Source organism: Macaca nemestrina, chromosome 6 (assembly GCF_043159975.1).
Source record: "Macaca nemestrina isolate mMacNem1 chromosome 6, mMacNem.hap1, whole genome shotgun sequence".
NCBI lineage: Eukaryota > Metazoa > Chordata > Mammalia > Primates > Cercopithecidae > Macaca > Macaca nemestrina.
Window position 1 is genome coordinate 46710390 of NC_092130.1, and position 27853 is coordinate 46738242.

The window sequence follows — 27853 nt, forward strand, 5'->3', positions numbered from 1 at the left end:
GGGCAGTCTCTTCCAGTCCCTGGGCTCTTGGAGAAATTATTCATCAATTGTCCCTTTACAGTTAGCCTCACACCACAGCCCTTGGTGACTGGTTCCCAGGTCTGCCAGGTGGGAAGATGGGTGGAATGTTGATTTTCTCCTGCTGGTCTTCAGGATGCATTTATTATATAGATACAGCTTCAGCAAGATGACAGCTTCAACAATGGAAGAGGAAAACCTTTTTTTTTTTTTTTTTTTTAAGTTTAAACTAGTGTTCTGGTCTGTCTGCAATGATTCTTTAACCCTTCAGGAAGTAGCCATCTGAATTTCAGCTTGCACTAGGGTCAAGCTAAATCTCCTTATAGTCATTAAAATGCCCTTTGTTGTTGCAAAGTTTGCTGCCTGCTAGAGCTTTTCCGTTTCATTTTCTGTCCTGCTACTTCTGAACGTTGATTGGTCTCTGGGTCCCTGCATCTTCTCTTTGTCTGGGACGTGGTTAGCTCTGGATGTGGGATGTGGTTTGTATGATGTGAAGACATGGTTGAGAATAAAGTGATGGTTCCCCACCTGCCACCCAGCTTTCCAATGCATAGTTAATACACCAACATGCCATGGTCTCCAATTTGCAGCTCGGGAATAATTCAAACATTAACGTAGGAGGATCCAGACTTTGAAAAAAATGAAACTGCTTTTATGTGAAACAGTGCTTTATCTTGCATGTGAAGTGGCGATATGCCTTTCTTAATTTCATTCAGCAAAGAATGGGGGCATAAGAAAGAATTGTTCAAACTGGTTTTATTTTCATTATTTGAAGTCTGATTGGTTTTACAAATTAAATCCCTTCATACTTTTTTGAAGCTGAAGGTGCATTATTCAGCTGGGATCCTTTTCCCACACAAGGGGCTGTATTTGAAGCCAACTGCCCGGCCCCTCTTGAATTTATCCCTTTGTTATTTTCAGTGCACACAATACTAAAATATGTTAAACTCTACAATGGAAAGAAATGGCCCCTAGAGCCACAAAAACCCCCTCTGTGCCTTCTCCTGGCTCATTCATGGGGATAAAGGAAACTGGAATAATTTCAGTAGCAGTAACATCTTCTGGAGGAGAGTGAGGATGGCTGTGCTTCGGTGAGATAAAACTCCCCATAAAGGATACAGATGGGGAAGCTGCCCTTCCTTATGGATGGGGACCTGCCAGCTTCAGGATTTCTTTTGCAAGAGGAGTGTTTCAGGGACTGTGGGGCATGTTGTGCTCAGAGTCAATGGCATCTCTGGATACCAAGTACATAAATGTTCAGCACAGCTGCCTAATCTAGGGTTCTCAGTAAGGTCTTGATATGTGGCATGGCTGAGTTGAGTCATGCAACCACTTTCTAGCCTGGCTTCCCTCGTCTGTGTGGGTGAGGTGGGCTCAGGCACAGGAGACAGGCATAGGGACACTGACTTGCTCAAATGGGTATCAGTTCCATATGGAGGAGATGCTATCTGCTATGCCTTGATATTTGCTCAGCTAATAGTAAGCAGGATCACTCAGCGTTCTGGAGAAGGTAAATATAATAAGGATGGTCTGATGGTAACATTATTCTTAGCTGGCTTGATCTGGACTCTGGCACTCTTCAGACCACAGAAGAATGCTGGTGAGGAGTGACTGTCCTTTCACACTTTAACTCAAGAATGACAAAGTTGCTAACAGAATTCCTGATCCAGACCCTGCCCTCTTGCTTTTCCTAAACTGAGTCTCCCTAGTTTCAACAAATGGAAATCCACCTGATGCCAAACATAAGGTAAACTGCTCTTTTCATGTGACTGACTGAAGTTTTGGAGTCATGAAGACAGCTTTGGTTCCACACACACCCCACCCTCTTTCAAATATTACAAACAGCATTGTTAATAACAACCCCTTATATTGATGTAGAGCTTCATCCTTTTCAAACCTCCTCAACCATCATGGTGTTTTATTACCACCCTCCACATTCCTGTGAGTACCCACATGTGGTCCAGGCCAACTCACCCAGAGGTGAGAAGACCTGGTAAAAGACAGGAGTGAAATAGAGGCAGGACTTTGAAGGTTGGTTGTCTCTACCGTTAACAATGTAAATGTGTGGCATGTGTATCTGAAAGACATTCCTCTCCTGAACAAAACAAATCACAGTTCTGAGGAGTGGGTGGCTCGTGGAGAACACATCTCTGTGTAGAACTGTTATTTACTGACAGAATAATACTGCATCCTGGTAATAGGCCGTTTTCCCCATCACTGCACAGAACTAACCAACCTCCAACTTGCATCTGAGTTTTCATCTCTGGATCTAGTTTCAGCTTTTTTTCTGCCACAGTCAGCACTGTGAAACTTACCACATTCCTAAATACTGTTTAATGATAGTATTCTAAATTTTATATGAAAATGGGAAGAGCTGAGAAGAGCTAAAACAATTTTTTCTTTAAAAAGGAAGAACAGTGTTGGAGGGCTTATACTACCTGATTGAAAGTCTTACTATAAAGCTACAGTAATCAAGATGGCATGGCATTGGCATAAATATGGACACATAGATCAGTGAAACGGAATAGGGTCCAGAAATCATCCCTTACATAGGTGGTCAATTGATTTTCAATGAAGTTGTCAAGGTAATTTGATGGAGAAAGGTTAGTCTTTTCAACAAATAGTGCTGGAACGCCTGGATGCTCATAAGGAAAATAATGAACATCAACTTTTATTTTATGCCATGCACAAAAGTCAACTCAAAATGGATTATAAACCTAAATGTAAATGTTAAAACTATAAAACCTCCAGAAAAATATGAAGAAAAATAGTCATGACTTTGGGATAGGCAAAAATTCTTACGACACAAAACCAAGAAACAGAAATGATGAAACTGATAAATTTGACTTCATGAAATTAAACTATGTTCTTTTAAAGACACTGTTAATGAAATGAACAAGCCACAGATTGAGAGAATGTATTTTCAATACATATTTCTGACAAATATTTTGCATTTAGAATGTAGAATATTCAAAACTCAATAACTCAAAGACAGCCCCATTTTAAAAATGGGCAAAAGGGTGATGTCAACAAGGTGACTGACTACAAGCTCTTAGTGCTCGTCCCGTCCCCCACCAGGAAAACACAAAACAATGAATAAACACCTATATTTCAACCAAAATGACTAAAGGAGAGCTCTGGAGAACAGCAAAGCAGCAGCAGAAATCTTGTAGAGCACAGAAACCCAGGATGGTCATATAGGGAAGGGAAGGAAATGCCTTGCCTCTGCCACCCGATCTCCTTAGTTAGGATCATTTTGGAACCAAGAGGGACTCCTTTCTGCAGGGAAAAGATAAGCAAGAGGATCCCAGCAGCTTCTGTCACCTCCACAGACACCTGCAGTCTTTTCTACCAAAGACTCTTACAGGCTCTAAGCCCAGCTGAAAGATCTCTCCCAAGGCCACATACTGAGTTACCCCCAGAGAGGGAGCTGACACTGTTTCCCCAACCTCCACTGTGCCCCATGCTGTGACTGCATTGTGCCATATTGGAGTGGGAGCCACTGCTGGGGTGTGTCCTGCTTTAGGGCAAGTAGCCATTGTACCCCTCCATCCTTGAGGATAGCACAGCCTGCCCAATTTTGCTGCCACTGCAACATGCCCACCTGGCAGTATACCATCCCTGAGCTGAGCTGCTGTTATGCCCTAACCCCTAGGGCCAAGCTACCATGGAGCTGCTGCATTCTCCCAGCCCAGTTGCTGGTACACTTTTAGGGATGAGCTGAAGTTGTTCCCCAGCCAATGTGGACCTTAGGCCTCCAGCACACTGGAGTAGTTGGGTTCCCCAGTGCCACAGCTGACATGATGACCTATCCCCCAGGGATCAAAAGGCTTCACTGATCCATGTAGCTACACTCCCTGGAGCTAAGTAGATGCATGCCCCTGTTTCTCAGGGAATCAGAGCCTTGGCTGAGCAGTGCCACTCTGCCCTCCAGGTTGAACAGCCACAATCCCCTGCCAACCTGGAATTGGACTAGCAGCCCCATAGTCTGAGCTGCTGAGGCATCCCACCTCGCTGAGGAGTGGAGTCATTGCTGAGCTGCTTCCTTCCTGCTGGTTCATAAGCCATAGTGATAGCCTGCCACTTTTGGGTCCTTGCTGCTGCTGCACCTGGCCTCACAGAGCCTGGGCTACTGCCATGTCCCACTACCCCAGGGCCCAGAGTCACCACTGTGGGGTACCTCATCCCCCAAAGGCCAAGCTCCCACTGTGTCATATGGATTCTGCATCCCAAACTACAGCTGTGTTCTGCTCTCCAAGGCCTGAGACTCTGGAGTACCTCTCCTTTTCCAGAGCCATGCTATTGCTGCCCTCCTGCCCTGGGGTCAGAACCACAGCCACATCCCAACCTCATGGGCCCAAGTATCTGGGCTATAACTCAGAACAAAGACCTTAGCTTAGTGGAAGAACTGTATCTACTTGTGCCTCAAAAGTGAAACTGTACATCACATCCCAGGTGCTACAGTATTTTCACAAGATCCTAAACCCAGACCCTGGCTCTACAGCTGCTCTGTGCACCTGTGCATTAGATCCCAGTGCTGCTGCAGTTGCCAATGTACCCTGTAAGACCCAACACCAAGAGAGAAATCACCTCATTTATGAGTCCTAACTGTGGGGAAGACAAAAACAGGAGGATCACTAAAGCCTTTGACCTAATACCTATGTAGCCACCATCATGGCCACAAACTTCTGTAGCCCAGACCACTGAGGCACTTGCATTCATCACTGATATTGATCACAATTGAAGAAGCTGCATGGAGTCTACATCCCTTCACCCACATGAAACGAGAGCCACCAGAGCCTGCTCAGCCAAAAACCCTAGGCCCATCTGCAGATGAAAGTCTTCCCCTCTGAAAGCCACTCTATAAAGTTTGAGAGAGCCGATTATACCACCAGATGTGCAGACACCTATGCAGGGATACAAGAAACATTAAAAAGCAAGGAAACATGACACTACCAAAGGAAAACAGTAACTCTCTACTAATTGACCCCAAATAAATGAAAATTTATGAGTTGTCTGAAAGAGAATTTCACGTAATGATCTTAAGGAGACTCAGTGAGATATAGGGGAATATAAATAGACAACTTAATGAAATCAGGAAAACAATTCATGGTCTGAATGAGAAATTCAACAAAGAGATATCATTAAAAAGAACCAAACAGAAATCATGGTGCTGAAGAATTCAATTGATAAAACAAAAAATGTACAATAGAGCAGTGGTCGCCAATCTTTTTGACACCAGGGACCAGTTTCATGGAAGAGAATTCTTCCACAGACTGGGTGGTGGGGTGATGGCTTTGTGATGACATTTCCACCTCAGATCATCAGACATGGTTAGATTCTCATAGATCCCTCACGTGCAGTTCACTATAGGGTTCGCACTCTTATGAGAATCTAATGCCCCTGCTGATCTGACAGGAGGTGGAGCTCAGGAAGTACTACTCACTCACCTCCTGCTATGTGGCCGGGTTCCTAATAGGCCATGGACTGGTACCGGTCTATGGCCCAGGGTTTGGAGACCCCTGCAATAGAGAACTTCAACAGCAGATTAGATCAAGCAGAAGAAATAATCTGTGAACCTGAAGATAGGTCTTTTGAAATCACTGAGTCAGAGAAGAAAAAAGAATGAAAAACAGTGAAGACAGTCTATGGGACTTATGAGCTACCATTAAGCAAACAAGTATTCGCATTATGGGAGTTACAGAAGGAGAAGAGACAGAGAAAGGGACACAAAACTTATTTAATAAAATAATTGCCGAAAACTTCTCAGGTTTTCAGAGAGATATGGACATCCAAATTCATGATGCTCAAAGGTTCCCAGATAGATACAACCCAAAGAGGTCCTCTCCAAGACAGAAAATCAAATTGTCAAAAGTTTAGGACAAAGGGAGAATTTTAAAAGCAGCAAGAGGAAAGCACCAAGTTACATATAAGGGAACCTACATTACAGTATCAGTATACTTATCAGCAGAAACCTTACAGGCCAGTATAGAATGGAATGATATATTCAAAGTGCTAAAAGGAAAAAAGACTGTCAGTCAAGAACACTATACCCAACAAAGCTGTCCTTCAGAAATGAAGTAGAAGTAAAGTCTTTCCCAAATAAAGAAAAGCTGAAGGAATTCATCACCACTAGTACTGCCCTACAAGAAATGCTTAAGAGAGTTCTTAAAGTGGGAATAAAAGGACGATAATTACCATCATGAATATATATGGAAGTATAAAACTCACTGGTAGAGGTAAATATGTAGCCAGATCCAGAAAACTATAATACCACTGGTGTATAAATCATATAAATTTCTATTATGAAAGTTAAAAGCCAAAAAGTCATCAAAAATAAAGCTACAATGAGTTGTTAAAAAATATACAATATAAAAATATGTAAGTTGTGACATCAAAAACAAGTTGTTGTGGGTAGAGGATAAAAAAGATGGGCAAAAGATATTTGAGCAATTGTTTCACACACAATAACTATGTGAGTGGCTAATAAGCACATAAAAAGATGTTCAACAGGATTAATCACTGGGAAAATGCAAATTAAAACCACAAGGAAGAGAAGCTGGTTTTAAGTTCCGGCCAGTGGCAGGCAAAGAGTGGGCACTGGTGACTGCTATATACGAAGTTTGCTCATCTGAGAAGGCCCAGTTCTTATTCAGTGGATAATGGCATTTGAGCTGATGCCAGAAAATAATTGATATAGCATTTTGGGGGACAGACCAAAATGTGTCAAACCTAAAACAAAAGTATAAAAAACTTATATTAATGTATCATTCATATTAACAAAGTACAGATGTGCCAGCAGGAATAGTGGAGGACTGTATACAGAAATTCATTGAAATTGATCAGGCATGGAAAATTCTAGGGAATGAAGAGAAAAAAAAGAGTATGACCCTCAGTGGCATGAAGATGATCTAAGATACATGGAGCCAGTAGATGCTCAAGGATATCTTGAAAAACTGTCTTGGAAAAATGACGATGACTCTTTTTCCCCAAGTTGCCAATGTGGTAGAAAACACAGTGTTTCCAAGGATGAAGCAGAAGAAGTTCATCTATTTTCTTGTGATATATGTTCGCTATTTATAGAACTTCTTCATTATTGGTAAAATTCTTCACTACTTGGAATCCTTGTCCTGTGTACTTGGACATGGTGAGGAAAGGCCATTTGACCTGTGTCCATTCAAGGGAATAGATTCTATTTTTGTTAGTCCTATCATTTTCAATGAAAATATGATTGTCAAGCAAAGTCCACCTCAGATTAATAGAAAACTAATTTATTTGTTTACATGTATTGAGAGTTTGTATTTACAGGTTGCCACAAAAAGAACTTGAATTACAAATTATATTTAGTGTATTCCAAAGGACTTTATTATTTCATTTTCTCCTTGATACAAAATGAGAATTTTCTTTTTCTAATATAAGCATCTCCTTTTTTAATGGGTAACAGTATCATTGCATTCCTTTATGGTTACTAAGTTTCTGATCTAACAGATGATATTTCTTGCTGCTAAATTATAGGCCTGTTATACACCTATCTCAAATTCTATGGTCATTAAACTTAAATTAGAATCTTTGTGGATACATGTGAAGCCAGTTCTCCCATAATGAAGCTTGAATATGAATATCCATGAGGTTACTTCAAAGTTAATAAAGAAAGTGAAGTAGCAACTCTAGAAAGAAAAACAGCTTTAGAGTCAGAAGACTTAACTCCAATCTTATCCTGTATTTCCAAAGCTACTAAATACTGCCATCTTCAACTTTAAATGTAATATAGGACATGGGAGCTTTATAAAAATAATTGAAAATTGGCATACTACTTTTCTTTTTCAGAGTATTAAGATATAGTATTAATGCCTATATTTATAAATAAGGAACTATTTCATCACTAATATATTCAAATGGACTTTTGTTATTTTTAGACTTTCATTTTTTTCACTCCTGTTGCCCAGGTCAGAGGGTAATGGCACAATCTTGGCTCACCGCAACCTCCGTCTCCTGGGTTCAAGCAATTCTCCTGCCTCAGCCTCCCGAGTAGCTGGGATTACAGGCATGTGCTACCACAACTGGCTAATTTTTAAAATATTTTTAGTAGAGATGGGGTTTCTCCATATTGGTCACTCTGGTTTTGACCTCTCGACCTCAGGTGATCCACCCGCCTCGGCCTCCCAAAGTGCTGGGATTACAGACATGAACCACCGTGCCTGGCCTCAAATGGACTTTTATAATGTATTATTATTGGTCATAGCAGACTGTAGATCCCTTAAAGATTTATTTTTCTATGTATTTAATATTCTGTGTACAGTTCAAGTAAGAACTCATTTAAAGAACTTTAAGGGATCCTTTATGGAATCACTGAAACGTTTTACTTCAAATGTGTGTACTAAGCATGTAATTTAGCAGCTTTTTCTGAGGTCCAACTCTTAGCATTGTCAGATTGGATTTGTAAGTAAGAATAGTTACTACTCTGACTTGTAAATGTAGCCAAAGCATAAGAGATACTCAAAAACAGAAGATTACTTTCACTATATCTATAAAACCAAAAATTCAAAAGTGAGGCAGTCATCCAGATTTTCCCTCCAAAATATTTTTATGTCTATCATAAAGTTAAATGACTTATTTTGGATTACATTTTATTTATGTATTTTGAACTAATATAGCTTGTAAAATATATCTTGCTTATTCTTTACATTTAGCAATTAAAAAGAACTAAAACTGAACAGCAAATAGCTTATTGGCAAGTACATGGTTTCAATGGCAGTAATACATTTACTTGAATAGGAGATAATAATCAAGTCAAAAGAGTAAATGCTTGCTAATTATGTGAATATCTGTGACCATTAGGGCTGTCACATAGAAATCCACAATCACTCAAAGGGCAAATCTGTAAAATCAAAATGTGGTTGAAGACAATTAATGAAAATGATGTTATGACATCATCATATTTCCCTTTCTCTATTTTCTTTTTCCCTTTTCTCCCTGTCAGATAATTAAATGCTTTCTCTTTATTTGTCAATCAAGAATAAATTTTCTACATCAAAATAAGACATTAGAAAATAAACTTGCATGAGTATATGTATTTAAACTCTAAAGTTTGGAACATTCAGACATTATACAATAAATTATATGTGTATGGTGTGTGAAGATCTATGCAGGAATAAAAATAAAGCCGCGAGGAGAGACCACTGCATATTCTTTAGAGTAGCTACAGTGAAAAGAATACTAGCTAAGCACAGTGTCTCATGCCTGTAATCCCAGCATTTTGGGAGTCTGAAGCAGGAGGATCACAAGGTCAGGAGTTTGAGACCACCCTGGCCAACACAGTGAAACCTTGTCTCTACTAAAAACGCCAAAAATTGGCCGGGCATGGCGGCACACACCACTCGGGAGGCTGAGGTAAGAGAATCACTTGAACCTGGGAGGCAGAGGTTGTAGTGAGCCAAGATTGTGCCACTGCACTCCAGCCTGGGTGACAGAGAGACTCCATCTCAAAAAAACCAAAAAACAAACAAACAAACAAACATTGGAGAGGATATGGAGCAACTGGAATTCTCATACCTTGTTGGTGAGAATGTACGATGATATGACCACTTTGTAAAACAGTTGGGCAGTTTCTTATAAAGTTAAAAATACACATCAATTTCACTTCTAGGTAGTTACCTAAGTGAAATGAACACATGTTTACCCTAAAAGGTATGCATGAAAGCTCATAGCAGCTTTATTCATAATAGTTAAAAACTGGCATCAATCCAAATGTCCATGCACAGATGAATGAATAGACAGTATGGTGTATCCACGTGATACAGTACTACTCAGCGATAAAAAGGAATGAACTACTGATGGATGTAATGACGTAGATGATGCTTAAGAACATTATACTGAATGAAAGAAGCTAGACATAAAAGAATAGGTACTGTAATGTTTTATTTATCTGAACCTCTGGGAAAGACAAATCTATGGCCACAGAAAGCAGATTATTGTTTGCTCCAGGGTTGGTGGGATTGGAATGGGGCACTAGGGGACATTTGGCTGTGATGGAGACTTTCTATATTTTAATTGCAGTTGCTGGTTACTCGAGAGTGGAAATTTATCAAAATCCATCAACATTATGCTTAAAATATGTGCATTTTACTCTGTGTAAATTATCCCCAAATAAAGAACTTCTAAAAAACAAAATAGTACCAATCAAATTTAAAACAATCAGCATATTTCTGCCATCCTAATGAAATACTAGTATTGTCCTGGAGAAAATAAATGTTTTTCTCACAGGCCTCTTTTGAAGTTCTAAAATTAGGACCCTATAAGGAGTGTAAGGGCTCCTTTCACTGCTACATAGTATTCCATTGTATGGATATACCAGTCTGCTTATCCACTCAACTGCTGGAACTTTAACGGTTCAAACTAGTTAAAGGTCGGAAATAGTCAATTCATATTTGGATTGTTTCCAACCTTTAACTAGTTTGAATAGTTGTGTGTGATGATGAACCCCCAGATTTTTGCTCTGTGATGGGAGTTAGGTGAAACCATTTACAGGCCAAAGAGGTGCTGCCTGATGGGTCATTCTGGTTCAGGACAGACTCTTGATTTTTAGGAACCAGATAAGGGATTTGCCAAAAGTCCAACTGGCTTTTGGCCAAGGGATAGATACTTAGATTGAATGAAATACTGGATTGGAGGCTATTATTCCAATTCTGTAATTTAAGAAATGTTCTGTGTAAAGTTTCCCTCTTTTAAAAATGGAATTTGTTTCTGTGATTCATAAAAGCTAATATTTGGGAATGATTTCCATTTAACTATAAGAGACTATTGTTTTGCTCACTCCTGTGTTCCTGATGCCTAACGTACCTGGCACACAGTGGGCTCTTAAATATTTTTGGAATGATTGTATAAATTTATGAAGTCAGGATTCAAGTAATGAATATGGTTTTTCCAATGTATTAGTCAAGATAAAATAAGTTATACCACAGTGACAAACACCCTCCAAATCTCTGTGTGATTAAATGACAAAAGTTAGTATCTTTTACACAGAAGTAGTTCCATGGTCCTGCCTGACTGTAGGGAAGCTTAAAACACAGTTTAACATGTTCCCAGTTAAGGAGGGGTATGAAATGAGATTTGGCAAACACATAGCATTATTTCTGCCATGTTAAGTCTTGAATAGGTTAAGTTTATATAAGAATAGCTATATATTCTTATATAAAGTATATAAACTGATGAGGCACATCTCTGCTGATAGCCTGTGGTTTTGAGAAATGAGCCTGCATGAATGAACACAACTCTTCCTGATGGTCTACATCAGATTCTGTGCTCACTTTTGCTTTTATTCTTTTGCTTGTGCAGTTTCTTCCATCTGGAATGCCTTCCATTTTCTTGCTGGATGAGCTAAAAATTGGATCCATTCTTAGACACTCAGTCAAGTGTTACTTCTTCTAACGATTCATCCATGGTACATGGCCTGATTAACTGCACATACATTTGGACACTTTAATGGCACTTGAACCAGCACTTGCTTATCGATGACCACATGGTTTCTAGCAGTGCTACACATCTAAGAATTCTTTCTTGAACTCTTAAAGAGTTGGCATGGTGCTTTCTTTTGCTCCTTCACTCAGCTGAGGACTAAGCACAATGAGGATACTCAATAAATGTGTGTTTTCAATAAGCATCGATTGAACAAGCCAGGGGCTGGGAAGTACCCACTCTGTGGAGCTGAGTGGGGAAAGCAAAGCAGCCCAGGTTTAGCAGATGTGGGCTGTGTGAGAGTCTCCTTCCTATTCTTCACAATGTTTGGGATTTCGCAAGGCATTCCACGATATGAAGTAGGGTGTGTATTTACTTACCTATTACACAGATCCCAGTTCTCATTGAGCAAAATCAAACAGGGGATTCCTGAAAAATAAGGAGTCCTGTGGGCTGTGGCTGCTTGTACTTTGAGAAGTTTAAGAGCTCTGGCCCAGGTCCCTTCATTACCAGCCTAAGTGAAGTTAATCTGCCCTCTTTCCCCTAAGTCTATGCTGAAGCATAATGAACAAAAGGCTTAATCACTGTGGTATCAAGATATGCCTTTCTGTCTGTGCAAATGTTCTTGGGTTTGTAATGTGAACATGATGCACTCATTTGGAGCCATTGTTCTCTCTAAATGAGAAAATGCAAATGAAGCACTCAGGGTACCACGCCATAACTCCCTGCATAAAATTCTTGACATCAACATGAAGCTACTTAGCATAATTTTCCTGTTAATAAACTGCCAATTTAGTCATTTAGGTTTCAGCTTCTAAAGACTGCAACATCTTCAGGCTGGATTTTTTTTTCTCCCTGTATATGCGTGAGTTTATTATTTTGATGTTTATGTTAAAACATAGGGAATTGGAGTTTATGCAATTATTTGGAGATCTTCTATCCTAATTTGTTTGCTCTCATAATTTAGGGAATCTGCTCATTTGAAAGACAACACAATTTTTCAGAGCATTTTCTTCAGTTCAGGGCAAAATTTTCATATTTAAATGACTGAGGAATATTTTGAAGATTTGACTGAGTAATGTCTATGCTGAAGGTGGCTGAACCAGGAAGCCAAGGCTGCCCTGATCCCATGGAGAGATCCTGAAGAGATGAGAAAACTCAAGGGCATAAGGGATGTCTGGGAGACCCAGCTGGTGCATAAGTCTCAGTTCTGGAGCTCACTGTCTTCCTGGCCAAGCTCCAGCCACACCAGCCTCCTTGCCGGTTATTAGCCTCCTCATTCAAGGAATATGCATTGTTGCCCACTATGTACCAATCATGAAATGACGCTGGGGTAACACATATCCCAGTGGAGGAGACAGGCATGACTTAATGAATCACAAGACCACACTTCCATGCAAAGTAGGGGAGGCATATGGTGTTCTGGGAGAGTAAAGGATCTGACTCAGTTCCTACCTTCAAGAGTCCACAGTCAAGATTTACTCACATCACAGCTTGGCAGAAGTTTTACAAAGCTTAAATTATCTGCCAAGATTTTTCAATTCTCCAGGTTGTTGTAAAGTATAGACACGGCCAAGAGGCGTCGAGTATTTTTGAGCACCTCCTCTGTACTAGACACTGTTCAGGCATCTGATCTGCAGAGCTCTCAGCTTCCTGGTGAGATCGCCAGGCTTCGGGGTTAAGAGCATGGGCTTTGCATAAGTTAGAATCTGGGGCTACACCACTGTCCAGGCGTGCATTTTAGCTCTCGCATTTGTCAAATGAGTAAGTGAGTCATAGAGTTGTTGAGAAGATTAAATGGAGCCCAGGGCCTGGTTTGTAGAAAAGGCTTGATAAGCGAAGGTTATTTTATGTTGCCAGAGAGGGGGGACCATGTTGGACAACAGTCACATCTGGTATTTCATTTTTTTCTCTCTCCATGTGTGTCTTGGCTGGGCTGAGCTGGAGGCATGTCTTTGTGGAGTAGCCTCTGCCCAGATCATTATTGTATAACTCAAACCCAGAGCCCGGACAGGCCCCTGGTGCTGTGTCCAGTTTCTCATCTCTTCTGTGGGTCAGTGGACAAGGGTCTGTGAAAAGCAAGTCCCTCCTGGAGCGTGCCCTGTTGCTTGAGAAAAACCCTGGCTACAGCTCTGTGTCTCCAGGGTTCTAGCTGTAAGAGGGGCTCAGCGTCCATGCGCCCTTTGTGGTCTAGTTTATGGGAGAGCCAATGTGTGGATGTGCATTGCCCACCACTACAGCGTATGATGGATTGAAATGACTTCACTCTTGCTACTTCCTGAGTTTCAACATTGGAAGAAAACAAGCTATCCCATCTCTTCTAGTCTGGTCATGTCTCTTCTCCAAAGTTCTCAGATCTTGCTCAGACAGAGATCTGAGGCAGATCAAGGACTCGACACTTCCCATCCTCTCCCACCCGGGACTCAGTGGCTTGGTTTGTATAGCCAGATGAAGCTCCCTAGTTGGGGGTTGGACTGGCCCAAACAGAGAGTATCCTGGGAAGATGGAAGGATCCTCCAAAAGCTGTCTGGTAGCTAGCTTGAGCTCATGACTTCTTGATTCAGTGCATCTATCCTGCCTTTTGGGAATCCTGGGAACTTTTATTGTTTCTCTTTCAATCTCAAGTTATCTGCATCACCACTGGGTGCTTGCTTTCTACAGTGCAAAGGTAGCATCAGTCAGATCTGGATCTTGCAGCAAGGGGTAGCCTGGCAGCCTTAGGGCAGCTAAAGCCAGGCAAGGCAGGTCCTGAGCTATTTCCTTCCTATCAGATCATGCAATTTGCTTTGCTTTTTTATGGGTTTGTCTAAAGCAAATGTTAGATGCTTATGCCAACTCATAATTTATTCTTTGTTCATTCTAATAATTAGAAGAGTTGCAATTATCACATAGATTTTAAAATATAAGATAAAAGTAAACATATCATTATAAATTTATCTTAATTTTTAAGATAAAGTCTCAATAAAACTTTTCTTCACCCTTCACTATGGGTTTTGTACCTGTTTTGTGTGGATTTGCTGTGGCTCTGTTTCTGGTACCTGTTATCCTGGGATAACAGGATCACTTTGTATATTTATTTTTCAAAATATTGATTGAAATGTTGGTTTGGTTCTGATGTCAAGAGTAGGATGGAATTCTGGCCTTCTAGTGGGTCTTGGCACCAGCTTCTTACATGCTCATCTGTCCCGTGGTGGGGGAGAGAAAGAAGTGGGATGGTTACAAGAATCACACATGACCTGGACCTCCTGCAGGGACTGAGCTGGGCGGCCATTCACTCTCCCACCTGACCCTCCAGATGCCACACAGCCTCATGGGCGTTGGCCTTCAAAGTGGCCCCCTTGGGAATCCTGGCCCTTATGCCAACTGAACTTCAGTGCTGACATCTGCTTAGAAGGTCTCCAGGACAAATCCACGAGCAACCTGATAGCTCTAGCCTCAGCTTGGGTTTGTAACCCAGTGGGGAGGTTCCCTTGGGAATGGCCTTCCCAGGCCTTTTGTGTTTCTCAAAGTGAAATTTTACCTTGGAGCCAGGCACTGTTCTCAGGGATTACCCATGTTAACTCATTAATCCCCACTTTACAGATGTTGAGACTGAGTTTCAGAGCACTTCAATAGCTTGCCAAGTCACCTGGCTGGAAAGAGTTGGGGCCAGGATTTGAACCCAGTCAACCTAGCTCTGAAATCAGCTCTCAGCCCACTCTGCCAGACTGCCTATCTAGGGGCACCATTCCCACCAGATGGGGCACCACGGAAGCAGGCTGCAGCAACAGGGCCCACGCTCTTCTCCTTCCAAGCCCACAGGCCTATTTATGAAGCGCCACAATTGCCGCATTAATACCGGATGATGCCATTGATTTTAGTGGCATTCAGATCACAAGAGCCTGTCTGGAGTTGTGCCCTGGAATTTATGCTCCCTACATCCATTAGAGCTAATGGGAAACGTCTGCATAAATTGCATGGTGATGGGGAGTTACAGCTCTGAGTTGGCCTCAGTGGACTTTAACTGCCTGCTCTGAATAGGATAGCTCATCCTTCTGGTTATCACACAGCCCCTTGTATTGCACTTGTTCTTGGGTGACCTGGGGGTGGTGAGAATAGTGCAAAGCCCTGGGCAGGGTATTTTATAGCTGTGTGACCTTCGGTAAGTTACGTCACCTCTCTGAGCTGTCATCAGTTTTCCCATCCGTGAAATGAAGCCAACGTCTCTGTGAGCTGTTGTGAGAAGAGTTAAAGCCCTGAGCTCAGAACACGGCAGCACTCCTGTTCATCCACTATTTTTCCTCTCAGCCCAAGGGTTCTTCACCCAGCACCCATGGTTGGGTCTTGGAAGGTTGGTCCGTGAAATGGTATGCAGGAAGGGGTTTGTATCACACAAAAATATTTTGGAGGGGGCAGCAATCATGGTTTTTGTGAGTTTTCCCAAAGAGTCCATGACCTAGAAAACTAGATCAGATCAGGAAGTTCCCAATAACAGTTGTTTCTTCTCTATAGCCATGGTGCTCAACTCTGTGTCTGTCACCAGTAGGTTGGCAGAGTACAAAGGAACAGTCCTTTCTTTCTGAAGTTCTGAGCACTGTGTGCTCCTACATATTGGAGGAACAGTGGCCTTTTCCCATGGGAAGAGGCCGGGTGCTAGCTAGCAAGTCTGTTGGGCTGGTGGGGCCCCTCGCACCCTCCATCACTGGCCTTTTCAGCAGCCACCGGGTGAGAGCTCCTGGCTCTCCTTCCCTCCCCTCTGGATTTCCAGTCAGTGCCTTTCCTTCTGCACTGCAGCCTCCTGACTCATGAGGGCTGGGTTTCCATCTAGCCTCTGCCTCACACAGTGCATTAGAAACTGCCCAATGTGCCCAAAGTCCATGGAATGAAGTGTCCAACCAGAGAAACTGGTTGGTCTTCAAGCTGCATCCCATCCCAAATGCTGTCTTCCTTCCTCGAGACGGAGCTCCCTGGGAACCTGGGCCTCCATTTTCCCAGCACTGGGACCCAACAGGGGTTTACTGCTCTTTGGTACTTAAATTCTCTGACTGAGAACACGACCAGGTGCACATCCAACCAGAATCTGGGAGGCTGTGAGGCTCAGAAGAGAGAGGTTCTGTGAGCACAGAGTGCAACTAGAGACAAAGGTTTCCCCTGTTCAGTTGCTCATTTGGACGTATGTTTGTTCATTCATTCATCCTGCAAATTTTACTGTTCCTGACAGTATTTATTTTAAGTCTTGGGACAAAGGCGGCACAGTGGTGGTACTGTGTGAACATTTATTTGGTTACTCTTTTCTCACATGATGAGGATGTTCTGAGCCATTCCACTGTCTCCCAACCCACAGATGCTGAAACTGTCCTCAAACGTTGGTTCTTTGCCAATTTACTTATGATTTGACTGGTTTTATACAACAACCAGGTTGCACGACCAAGTACCTAGGCCAGGATCATGCTTTTTAACCAGCTCTAGTGGTACCTCTGCATGGCCAGGCTGGGGCCAAGGGCTGTGGAGTACCCAGGAGAAAAGAAAGGAGATGTGGCCTCCATTCCATGGGTAACTGCCAAATCCCAGGAAGGTGGGTTTGTGCCCCATGAAGCAGTGTGAATCTGATGGGTGCATGCATCTGAGGATTTGGGGTAAGAAAGTAAAAGGACACTCATCCCAGTTATTCAAACCGGGATGCCTGAGTGACAGGGGGCTCTATTGATAAATAGAATGGACAGTAAGTGTAAACCCAGGCTGCCCGTGGCAAATGGGATGTTTGGTTCACTTGAGCCAAGAGAAGGCTTCATGAAGATAGGTGCTCTTGGGCTGAGCCTGGTGGAGGGCCCAACTTGTATTCAGATTGTAAATCCCCAGGAAGGGATGGTCTGGTCAGGTGCAACCAACCATCGTCATGGTGAGCATATTGGAGAGTCCATTTTTCCTCTATCCAAGGAATAGGCATTGTGGAGGGCTGATGGCTGAGAGCTGATAGCTCATGTCCAGGGCAGAGAGAAGCACCATCTTCCCGTGCAGTGGGCTGACCCCTGCCTCATGGCACTCCTCCCTGAGTCCATCCATGCCAGTGTCAGTTCTGACTGAGATCCTCTGGATGCAGATCTTTCTGGATTGCAGAGCGTGGAAAGACACATCTCAGGCTCTGCAGGGGTAGTTTCCTAAACTCAGTGTCTTTCTGGTCTCTTGCCCAGTGTGCCCCAGGGAGAGCATATTGGGCTTCTGCAAATTTACAGAGATGTATCAGAGCCCCTTCATCTCCAAGCCAATAGAAATAATATTAATCACCTACATAAAAGTGAGATCTATCCTCACAGATACCTCCTTTAGAACTGACTGGGGGCATGAGCATTATGGATGAGCCTTATGCTATGTCTGGAAACTATTAATATTTACAGTGGAGTCTCTGGCCCTTCAGGTGGCTTGAGATGAAACCATCATTTTTCTGGTCATCTTGGCAGTGAGGGAGGAGAAGAAGGAAAAGATGGCATGATTAGGACAAGTCACTGCTCCAGGAAGGTGGACATAGGAGTTGCAGCCTGCTCTGAAATGCTCCAGAGGGGCCCGAGCCACTCAGCATGCCAAGAGCAACTGCTGGCTGTTTTTCATTAGGGAAAATAAACATCTCTGAAAGTGCTCTTCCTGCTGCCAAGGCAGGAAAAATAGACTGAAGAAAATATACTGGAGGAGCCAGTGTTTTCAGAGTAAGTGAAGCCAGTCCTTGTAGAGCTCATCTCTCAAGTATTATAGAAGTCAAATGTGGAGTTTGCACGTACGGGAGAGAATGTGGTTTATCTGACAAAACTGCCAGCTGGTGTCTCAAGATTGGAGCTGATTCCAGTGAATGGATGGGCTCTTGATTGGGGAATGTTTGGTCCAGTCACTATAAAAATCCTTCATTTCCTCCCCGTGTTCTTAGTTCCTTCTAAAGTGATCAAAATGGGTGTGACCCCGGGTGGTCTGTAATCTGGAGAGATGGCCTTCCTGCCTGTATGTGACAGCTGTGCTTCACTTTGACACAGTCCATGTGTCTACAGTTTTGTGTATAAAATAATGTATAACTCAGATCTCTTTTTAATGCCCTGGGGAAGTTTGTTATGGATTGTTATTATAATCAATCACAATAGGTGATATTTATTGAGTGCCTACTATTGCCAGAGACTGCCTGGGGTGAATATAGTGGTGAATACAGCCATCAAGGCCCTTGCTCTCCTGGAATTGGTTTTCTGGTGGAGGAGAGAAACTTCACCGGCTCTCCTATTCCCTGTAAATCAAGGCCCGCTATGTTTCTCTCCCAACCCCATCTCAGGAAGACCTAGACCAAGGCAATAGCCCCCACATCATAGGTGACTCCCTGGGCCTGCCTACATTTGGGCCACATTGACTGGTTAGTTCTCAAATTTTTAAAAGGAGAGACTAACCAGAGAGGAAGGTAATGTCAGGAGAGAGAGTTGTAGCTCCTTTGGCTCTGTGTCTAGGGAACACATGGCCAGGGTTGTGACTGTCCCCTCCTCTGTGGATTTCCATGTGCCACTGGGGCCATACACAGCCTGTGAGGCAGGTTGTGTCTGCTCCAATGAAGCAGGACAAGCCAGGGTCTGGGAGGAGGAGCAGTCAGGTCCAGTGGGTCTGGTTCATGACTCAGGCCCAGCAGTGAGAGTAATCAGGTCACATAGTGAAGGGCAGAGACCACCTGGGGAGTAGCCCTAGTATAGCAGCCTCAACCATGACAAAATAGGGCAGAGACCCACCCACAGGGGGTCCTGGAGGAGACGAAAAGGGCATTGCCAGGAAACCTACCTTGGAAGCTGTGTAGCCAGAGCCAAATACATGCAAGCCACCTCATTCTAGAGAGGAGGAGGCAACTGGACGTCTTTAATGAACTGAGTCCTTTCCTCTTTTCTTCCTTCCCCTCCCCTCCCCACCCCTGCCTCCTTCCCTCCTTCCCTCCCTTCCTTCCTTCCTTGCCCTCTCCCTCCCCCTTCTCTTTCTCTCCCCTTTCCCTCTCTTCCCCCTTCCCACCCCCTTTCTCTCCTTCCCTCTTTTCTTTCTACCCCACAGCTAGTTACTGACAATATCATGTACTAGGCTCTGTTCCAGGCATTGGAGTTACACATTCCCAGCTTTCGAGGAATCCGTAGATGAATTTCTAACCTGATAATTGAACATGCCTCCTAAGAGTACAGATGGGAGGGCCCTGAAATGCAAGGAAGCCTCCCCCATGCCTGGGCCTCAAGCAACACCTGAAGCCTGGAATTAAGGGAAGCACTGTGCAGAAAGGGCTCTAGGCGGGCGTGAGAGGGGCCCATTTTGCAACCCAAATGGATGGCTGCAGCCTCTGGAGAGCTGCTCTAGCCTGGTGGCTCCCACCCCACAGAGTACCCTGTGGGGTCTTATGAACTTTACCAGCTTCCTATACTTCCTCCTCTGAAGAAAGGTTTGTTTAGTCCTCAGAGCACAGCATCCCAAAACCAATTCACTTCCTCCTTGAGGCCGAGAAAAGGAAAGGGCTTTCTCAGGGCTAATGGAAGGAGTGGGATTCAGGTACAGAGCTCTGGGCCCCAGGCTCCTGTTCCTGACCCAGGCTACAGGGATGCGTTCCAAGCCAGCTACAGCCTTCCTCCTTCGTGTGCATCATTCATTTTCCACAATTGTTTGGCGCTATTTGATTTTTTTGTTGCATTTAGGTCCCGGAAGATGATTATGTTCCATGAAATGGAGTGATTGATTGACCTTTTGAAATGTCAACAGCCGCTGGCTGGCTCCAGAGGATTTTGTGGGCCTCATCAGCCTCCTAGACCATGTGATAGGCAAGACATCAGTGAGAGGGGAGCGTTCAGAGACCGTGGAACTTGGCAACTGCTGGTGGGCAGGATCCTGGAGGAACGGGGGCATGAAATCATACCTATAATATAAACAAACCCTGCCAGAGGATTGTTAGGGACTGGGAGAGCAGCAGCAGGGAAGAGGTGAGTCAGGGAGCTGCCCAGTGCTCCTTAGCCAGGCACTAGTTTGGTCCTCTGACCACTCCTCTTTGTAGAAGAGGGAAACTCACCTAAGCCTCAGATTCTCATGGATGCTTAGCTCCTGATAAAAGGAATGACGTTGTGCTTATGACCTCATGAAGATGCGATGAGAGAAAGTGTCTTTCCTTCCGCATCTGCATGGGTGTGGGCTGTGGCCTCCCAAGAGCCCAGTGGAGACATGATGAGCTGCCAGAGGATCATGGAAGCTGCTACTGGGTGGGGCCCATCTGCACTGCCTTACAACTCCTCCTCCAGGTCATCCTGTCCCGGAGCAGTATTGCATGGTTTCCAAATTCAAGGGCTCTGGTATAGCAGGAGGGAGGGATGGGATGAAACCATCCTGTTTCCGTTGTGTTGGTTGGAGGTGGAAGAGCCTCGTGGAAGTGGGCTGGCCAGAAGTACACGCTTGTGAGTGTTTATGAATATGCAAGTCTGTAATTTGCACAGTAAAGGGTGGATAAAACGTCCTTCTAGCAGTCGGAAAGCTCTGTCACATGGCATTTATGAAATTTCCCAGTACAAAAGATGGTCAGCGTTCACCATGATGACTAAAAGCCTTCTGAGAGTCTTAAACGCCTTCAGTCTCATCAATTATTAAGTTGTAGTGTATTTTATTTTACTCCTTGAAAAAATTGGTAATTCTCGTTAAGCAGCTCTGGTAATTTTCTTTTAACTAAGATGTTTAATGAACCAGAACATCCTTTTGCTAACCATGCTTGGTAAAAGGTATCATCCATCTATTTTCCAGTATTGATCATAATGGTGATATACAAGTAATTAAAGCATAATGATAGATATCATTTTTTGAATGCTAACTATAAACTAGGTCCTGTGTGCTAAATAATTGATATGAATTTTGTTTAGTTGTTCCAATGACCCTATTAAGTAGGTATTATTGCCTGTAATTGGCAGATAGGGTTTGGAAAGATTAAATAATGCATCCAAGACCATACAGACCAAGGGATAGGGATAGGCTTGATTCCATTTCTGTGCTCACCTCCTTCCTATTATGGTGCTATTGGACACCTATGCTGTTGCCAGACTTTATGGGAGCATTGGCAGGGGCGCACTCAGCCTGTGCATTCTAGTGTAGTTGGGGAGATGGCCAAACACAGAGGAGAAGGGAAATGCAAACAAGGTGCTTAAGGTTCCTTGCCATTCACATGATTCAAATAGCTGAGAAGTGCTAGAGTCACAGAGTGTTTGTGTGTGTCTGTGTGTGTCTGTGTGTGTCTGTGTGTGTGTGTGTGTCTGTGTGTGTCTGTGTGTGTCTGTGTGTCTGTGTGTGTCTGTGTGTGTGTGTATGTATGTGTTGCAGGAGGCTTTCTGGAAGAGAAGCAACTTGATTTGGATCCTGAATAATGTGAGGGAGATGATGAGTAGAGGGGAAAGGGCTCGGGCTGGGAACTCAGAGGACCCATCACAGGGATGGAGAGATTTGAAGATGCTGCTCACACAGGTACTGGGATTCTGTTGTTGCCAAGTCCCATACACCTAATCTCCTGGGTTGTCCCTGATGAATCCCCTAGGAAGATCCCTGCAGGATCACAGGAACACACAAGGGGATCCTGGGTCTTGTGGTGGTTGTCAGGGGTCCTGTGAGAAGGATTTATGGCCCAACTGAGGCAGCCCCAGAGCCAGGAGGTGAGCAGGAACCTGCACAGAGGCCTGGTGGTGGCCAGAGCAGAGGAGAGCTAGGGTCCCACCATTCCAGAAGGAGGTGTGTGGAGCCTGCAGGCAGGCTCTGTGCCATTTCCCTGACTATGGCTAGAATTAATCTGTAAAACATATTCCAACTGGGCGCAGTAGCTCACGCCTGTAATCCTAGCACTTTGGGAGGCCGAGGCAGGTGGATCATGAGGTCAGGAGCTCAAGACCAGCCTGGCCAAGATGGTGAAACCCCATCTCTACTAAAAATATAAAAATTAGCTGGGCGTGATGGCAGGTACCAGTAATCCCAGCTACTTGGGAGGCTGAGGCAGAGAACTGATTGAACCTGGGAGGCAGAGGTTGCAGTGAGCCGAGATTGTGCCACTGCACTCCAGCCTGGACGACAGAGCGAGACTCCATCTCAAAACAACAACAAAAACATATATTCCACTAACCTTCACAACCCACCACAGGCATGAGGCACTTAGCCAGTATCCAAATGCCTGTGCCATTCAGCCCCATGGAAGAAATGTCTTGTCACCTGAAGTTATAATTCCCAGGGAACAGGCAAATGCGTTTTCATGTTTGCATATCACAGATGAACCTTGATTCTGCTGGTGTCACATCTTAGGACAGTAGTGGGTGTGCCATTAGGATGTGGTGTGTGACCCGGCTGACACCACGCCTGAACATAGCAGAGGTTAGTACTGGCAGAACTGGCCTCTTCCTCAGGCAGTCACCTGAAGTAGTGGGGACAAGCATTGGGTACATCCCAGAGGGTAGAGTGAAGCCCACACTGGTGATGACACCTTATCATGCCCAGGCTGGGGAGCCTCACAGAGGAAAAGAACCTTTGAACTGCTGTGAATTTGGATCAAGACATGCCCCTGGCCATATCCAGGTGTTACCTGGGTGCATTTTGCCTTGTAAGAACAAGGGCAGCCTGGTACCTTTGAGCCACTTTGATGGGGATATAGGATTTAGGACTGGCATTCCACTTCCCGGTTCAATCTGAGCTGAATGTCTGTGGATCTGCCTTCTACCTGGGGGCCTGAACCCTTGGGTCACTGACCCCAGCCTTGGCCTGTAGGGTGACACGAGAACCATAAAGTTGGTCTCTTAGATCTCTGCTTATTGCTCTAGATCCTTCACCAGGGCTGTGCCCACAGGTTCTCACAATTGCCAGTCAATTCCATGGTTATTTGCAAAAACAATTTCTTAGAACAATTAGCCAAAATAATCAAATCCTAAAGCGGAAACAAGCCCTGAAACAAATTCGTTATGGAGCTGAATTTCCCAGTTTCCTCCTCCATCACATAGACAGAGCTGTTTGCAGCACTCCAGAGAGGCCCTCTGCCGCCAGTCAAGATCTTGTCTCTGATGGTGTGGAGATGATGGCCTCTTCCTATGCCCAGTCCTGTTCCCTGTCTCTCCACCCTTCCACCCCTAGGACAGCCCAGCCTCACATTGGTGTGGTGAGTAGCAGGTGTCCACAAGTGTGTTTTGAACACGCAATTTTCCATCAGAGGCTTTTCTCCTGTATTGCCTCTCAAAGGAAAATCAAGGGGCCTGAGCGGAGTGAAGTTCAAGCTTTGCCGCCTGTGCTAGCTGCGTGTCCTGGAGTGGCAGGAGCAGCATCCCTTGCTTGGCCCTGGAGTCCCCTCCTCTCTCTGAGGCATTTCTCTCTGGAAGTTCACTGGGCTTTGCAGTTCAGGGGCCTACTTTTGTGCCCTCAGCGAGTTCCTGGCCTTCTCTTCCTGCCTGGGACCCTGCAGAGCCTCGTCTCATTTTCTGTTTCTGCAGCAGGCTGAGCCTGGACATTCTTGCAGGTGCTTCTTTCACAGATGGCTCCATTTCCTCTCTGGAAGTTTCCTCAGGTGCAAAGACCTTTCCATCCTGGCTGGCCCCTCTCTTCAGCCAGGATACAACCTATCTGACATTCTACAGAAGTGTCTGGCAAAGAACCGTCAGTGGGGCCTGCTGCAGTGATTGTTAATGGCCCAGATGGGTATGTATTTGGCAGAGATAGTCCTAGTATCTAATCTGGACTCTTGTCTAAGTGACAGTCCATAGAGAGATAGAGCCCTGGGAGGGGCGGACTCTGGCTTTGAAAATGCCCTCTCCTCCCAGCCCTTCAAAGTTGATGGCTATGCAGGAGCCCCTTTAAAATGATCTAATTGGAATGGTAACGGATGTAGCATTCTGCCACAGCTAACAGCGAGATTGGAATTGGAGGAGACGCAGAGACAAATTACCTCTGAATTTTCTTGCAGCCATAAAAGCTTTTTACTGTATAGTAATTTTCCATTCCTGCTGCAGACATATTTGCATATTGCTTAACAATTTATCTCCTGTCATTTGTCAGATATTATCCATCTCCAGTTAATAAGCTAAGACAGGTCATATTAAGACTTTGCAGGCCTCTTGTCTCCCCATAGTAGGTGGCGCGACTCTCCTGCCCACAGGGCCTCCCTGTCATGGGAACCGACAGAGCATGGTGGGGCAGCATTGTGACTGTGTCAGGGGCCTTGTCCATAGCACCTTCCACTCCTGTCCCCATGTAGGGAGAAGACAGAGCCATGGGCACGTGCTGGCCTGTTTGCAGCTGTGTGCCTGGCACCTGTGGAGGAAGCTCCAGTGACCCGCCTCTTCAGTGAGTGCCGGGCTCTGTGCACGAACAGCCCTGCCCTGGAGTCTGCTCTCAGCTCTGGCTCCTAGACTCTCCAAGATTTTACCTAACTCCTTTCCTTCCCTGGAACTCAGTCCTCAGTTCTCCACTTCTAGAAGAAGGATTCTAGAATAAGGCTAATTAACCACTTCTTTTATATCTATAAAAGCATACTTCTTCCAAACCAAAGTTTCCCTGGAGCCCCAGTCTAGAGGACAGGCAAGTGGTAAGTGGTGTTGAAGGATGATGGAGGATGGGCCCTGTATTCCTGCCTGTTCCCACTCAGCCGTCTTGCTCCCCAACACAGAGAGGTCCCCAGGCCCCTGGACTCTGAGGGCCCCATGGAGCATAGTGTGAATGGGCCTGGAGGGGGATTCTTGGTCCTGCCTCCTGCCCCAACACTCTGAGGTTCCAGCACCTGCCGCTGGCCTGGCCCTGTGCACAGACCGAGGAGCCATAGCCTTCTCTAGCGCTTAAGCTTAAGATGCTGGGACTCTGCTCACTCTGAGTCTGGGTTTGATACTAGGTTCAGTTGGCTATTGGTGGACAGATTTTGAGAGGAAAGAAAAATGGTTTGATGCCGAATGTGTGATGAGATTTGCATAATTGAATTGAAATAGAATTAAAGGGTCGTATGTTTACACAGCGATGCCTCAAATCAGATTGCAGTGATGTGTGCTCAGTACTAAAATGTGTTCCTTAGGGACATGTGGATATCTGGTTCCCAGAATCTGTACAAAAGCTGGAGAGAAATCTGGGGTGGGGGATGGTTTCAGGGGCTGCCTGTCAAAGCAGCAGATTGGTATTCATGATAGTGGTGGAGTTTACGGAGGATTTCCTGGGCGCCAGGACATGAGCTACGTGCTCTTCATAGGTTTCCTTATGGAGTGCTCACAGCATCAGTTGAACCCAGGCAGGGATATTACAGGACCTGTTCTCTTGGCTTTTCTCTGTGGAACTGAGTGGGATGAGCTCAGGCATTTGCACGGGGCACACACTCATGTGTTTTATTGGGGAAAATATGCAAACATGTTCTACTATGTGCATTTTATAAAGAACCCTATGCTTTTTGCGTTCCTGCTACCATTTCTAAGCTTGACCCCTGCTGCTACTTTGATCTGAAAATGAAATATCAAAAGGTCCCAATCAGAAGGTGTGTACAGAGGAACTAAGAACCAGCAATGAAGAATAACAGATTATTGTGCAGTACCGAGCTATGTCCTCCAACCATAGTCACCTGCATTCCTCAGCAATGCCATTCAGGGAAACTGAGGCTGGCCTGTGTGTGTGTGTGTGTGTGTGTGTGTGTGTGTGTGTGTGTGTGTCTTTCTGACCAGGTTCTCAACTGTTTTTTCTTTTCTTTCTTTCTTTTTTTTTTTTTTTTTTTTTTTTTGAGACTGCCTCTTGCTCTATTGCCCAGGCTGGAGTACAGTGGCATGATCTTGGCTCACTGCAACCTCCAACTCTTGGGTTCAAGTGATTCTCCTGCCTCAGCCTCTGGAGTAGCTGGGATTACAGGCACCTGCCACCATGCCTGGCTAATTTTTGTATTTTTAGTAGAGATGGGGTTTCACTATGTTGGCCAGGCTGGTCTTGAACTCCTGACCTCAAGTGATCTGCCCGCCTTGGCCTCCCAAAATGCTGGGTTTACAGGCATAAGCCACCATGACTGGCTCTCACCTGCTTTTCCTATTTAATATGGAATGTCCCCCCGGGGCAGTCAACCTGGTCAACCCTGGAAAGTTATCAATTATGATAGAGACACTGACATTTCTTATCCACACAAAATGTACCTAAAGATCAGCCTGTGTCTGAATGAGCAGAGAGAGGCCTCTCCTTCTTGAATCTGTGGGCAGTTCTGCCTTTTTGTCATTCTGACATCTGTGCGTGAAAGAGTTGGAGTCCTATGGGACTTCCAAATGAAGGCTGGGAATAACTTCTTTCTAAATGCAGGCCTGGGTCCCTTCAAAGACTCATCTTCAGACTCCATTTAAGCTTTAGAAAGCCCAGTGAGGTAGGTCATGTGTTACCCCCTGTGTGGATGAGAAACCTGAGGCCCTGAGAGGTCACATGGTGGCTGGGATGGCAGAGTAGTAATGAGAATGAGCTGCCTGAGTTCACCTCTTTTGCCTCTGCCCCTTGGGGGCTGTTTGCAGTAGGTTTGGGTATCATTCCTGGGGCTGTACTCCGTCCTGGAATACAGTGATACATCTGTACCCTTGGCATAGGCAGAGCACCTGCCCCATCAGGCACACTCACCTTGCCTGTTGGAAGATGAGCAGACCTGTCATGAGCAGAAGCTTTTGGTGTGGTGTCTTGGTGTGGTGGTTTGGTGTGATGGTTTGGCATGGTGTTTGGTGTGAAGGTTTGGTGTGGTGGTTTGGTGTGGTGTTTTGGTGTGGTGGTTTGGTGTGGTGTTTGGTGTGATGGTTTGGTGTGGTGATTTGGCATGGTGTTTGGTGTGAAGGTTTGGTGTGGTGGTTTGGTGTGGTGTTTTGGTGTGGTGGTTTGGTGTGGTGGTTGGTGTGATGGTTTGGTGTGGTGATTTGGCATAGTGTTTGGTGTGAAGGTTTGGTGTGGTGGTTTGGTGTGGTGTTTTGATGTGGTGGTTTGGTGTGGTGTTTGGTGTGATGGTTTGGTGTGGTGATTTGGCATGGTGTTTGGTGTGAAGGTTTGGTGTGGTGGTTTGGTGTGGCTTGCTTACTCCAAGTGTGGTTAAGGAAGCTCACCCCATGTGGCTGTTGATCCTGCAGCAGGGGCCTGAATGAAGACCATGGGCAGATGTGAATCCAACAAGAAGTCTGGAGTTCAGTCTGGTACAACCGAGCCCAGGCTAGATTACCTAAATTGTAGCCAACCTGCAGACCTGGAAGAATGAATGTTGTGTAAGGCACTGGGGTTTTTGAAGCTGTTGGTTATACAGCGAAAGCAGACTAGCACTACTCCTTGGGGAAGTACCTAACTCTTCTGAGCCTCCATTTCTTTATGAATAAAATCAAAACACTAATACCAACCTCGTAGAGCAGTTGCGAGGGTTAGCTGAGGTAAGCACAGTTCTCGG

General features: G+C 44.6%; 1 protein-coding gene and 1 pseudogene across 2 annotated transcripts in view; both read left to right on the top strand.

The window, feature by feature from the left end:
- LOC105467155 (follistatin like 4) overlaps positions 1-27853 on the top strand; it is a 555957-nt gene that overhangs the window by 25742 nt on the left and 502362 nt on the right. The gene's annotated exons all lie outside the window — the stretch shown is intronic.
- On the top strand, positions 6681-7170 carry LOC105467153 (dnaJ homolog subfamily C member 24-like; annotated as a pseudogene).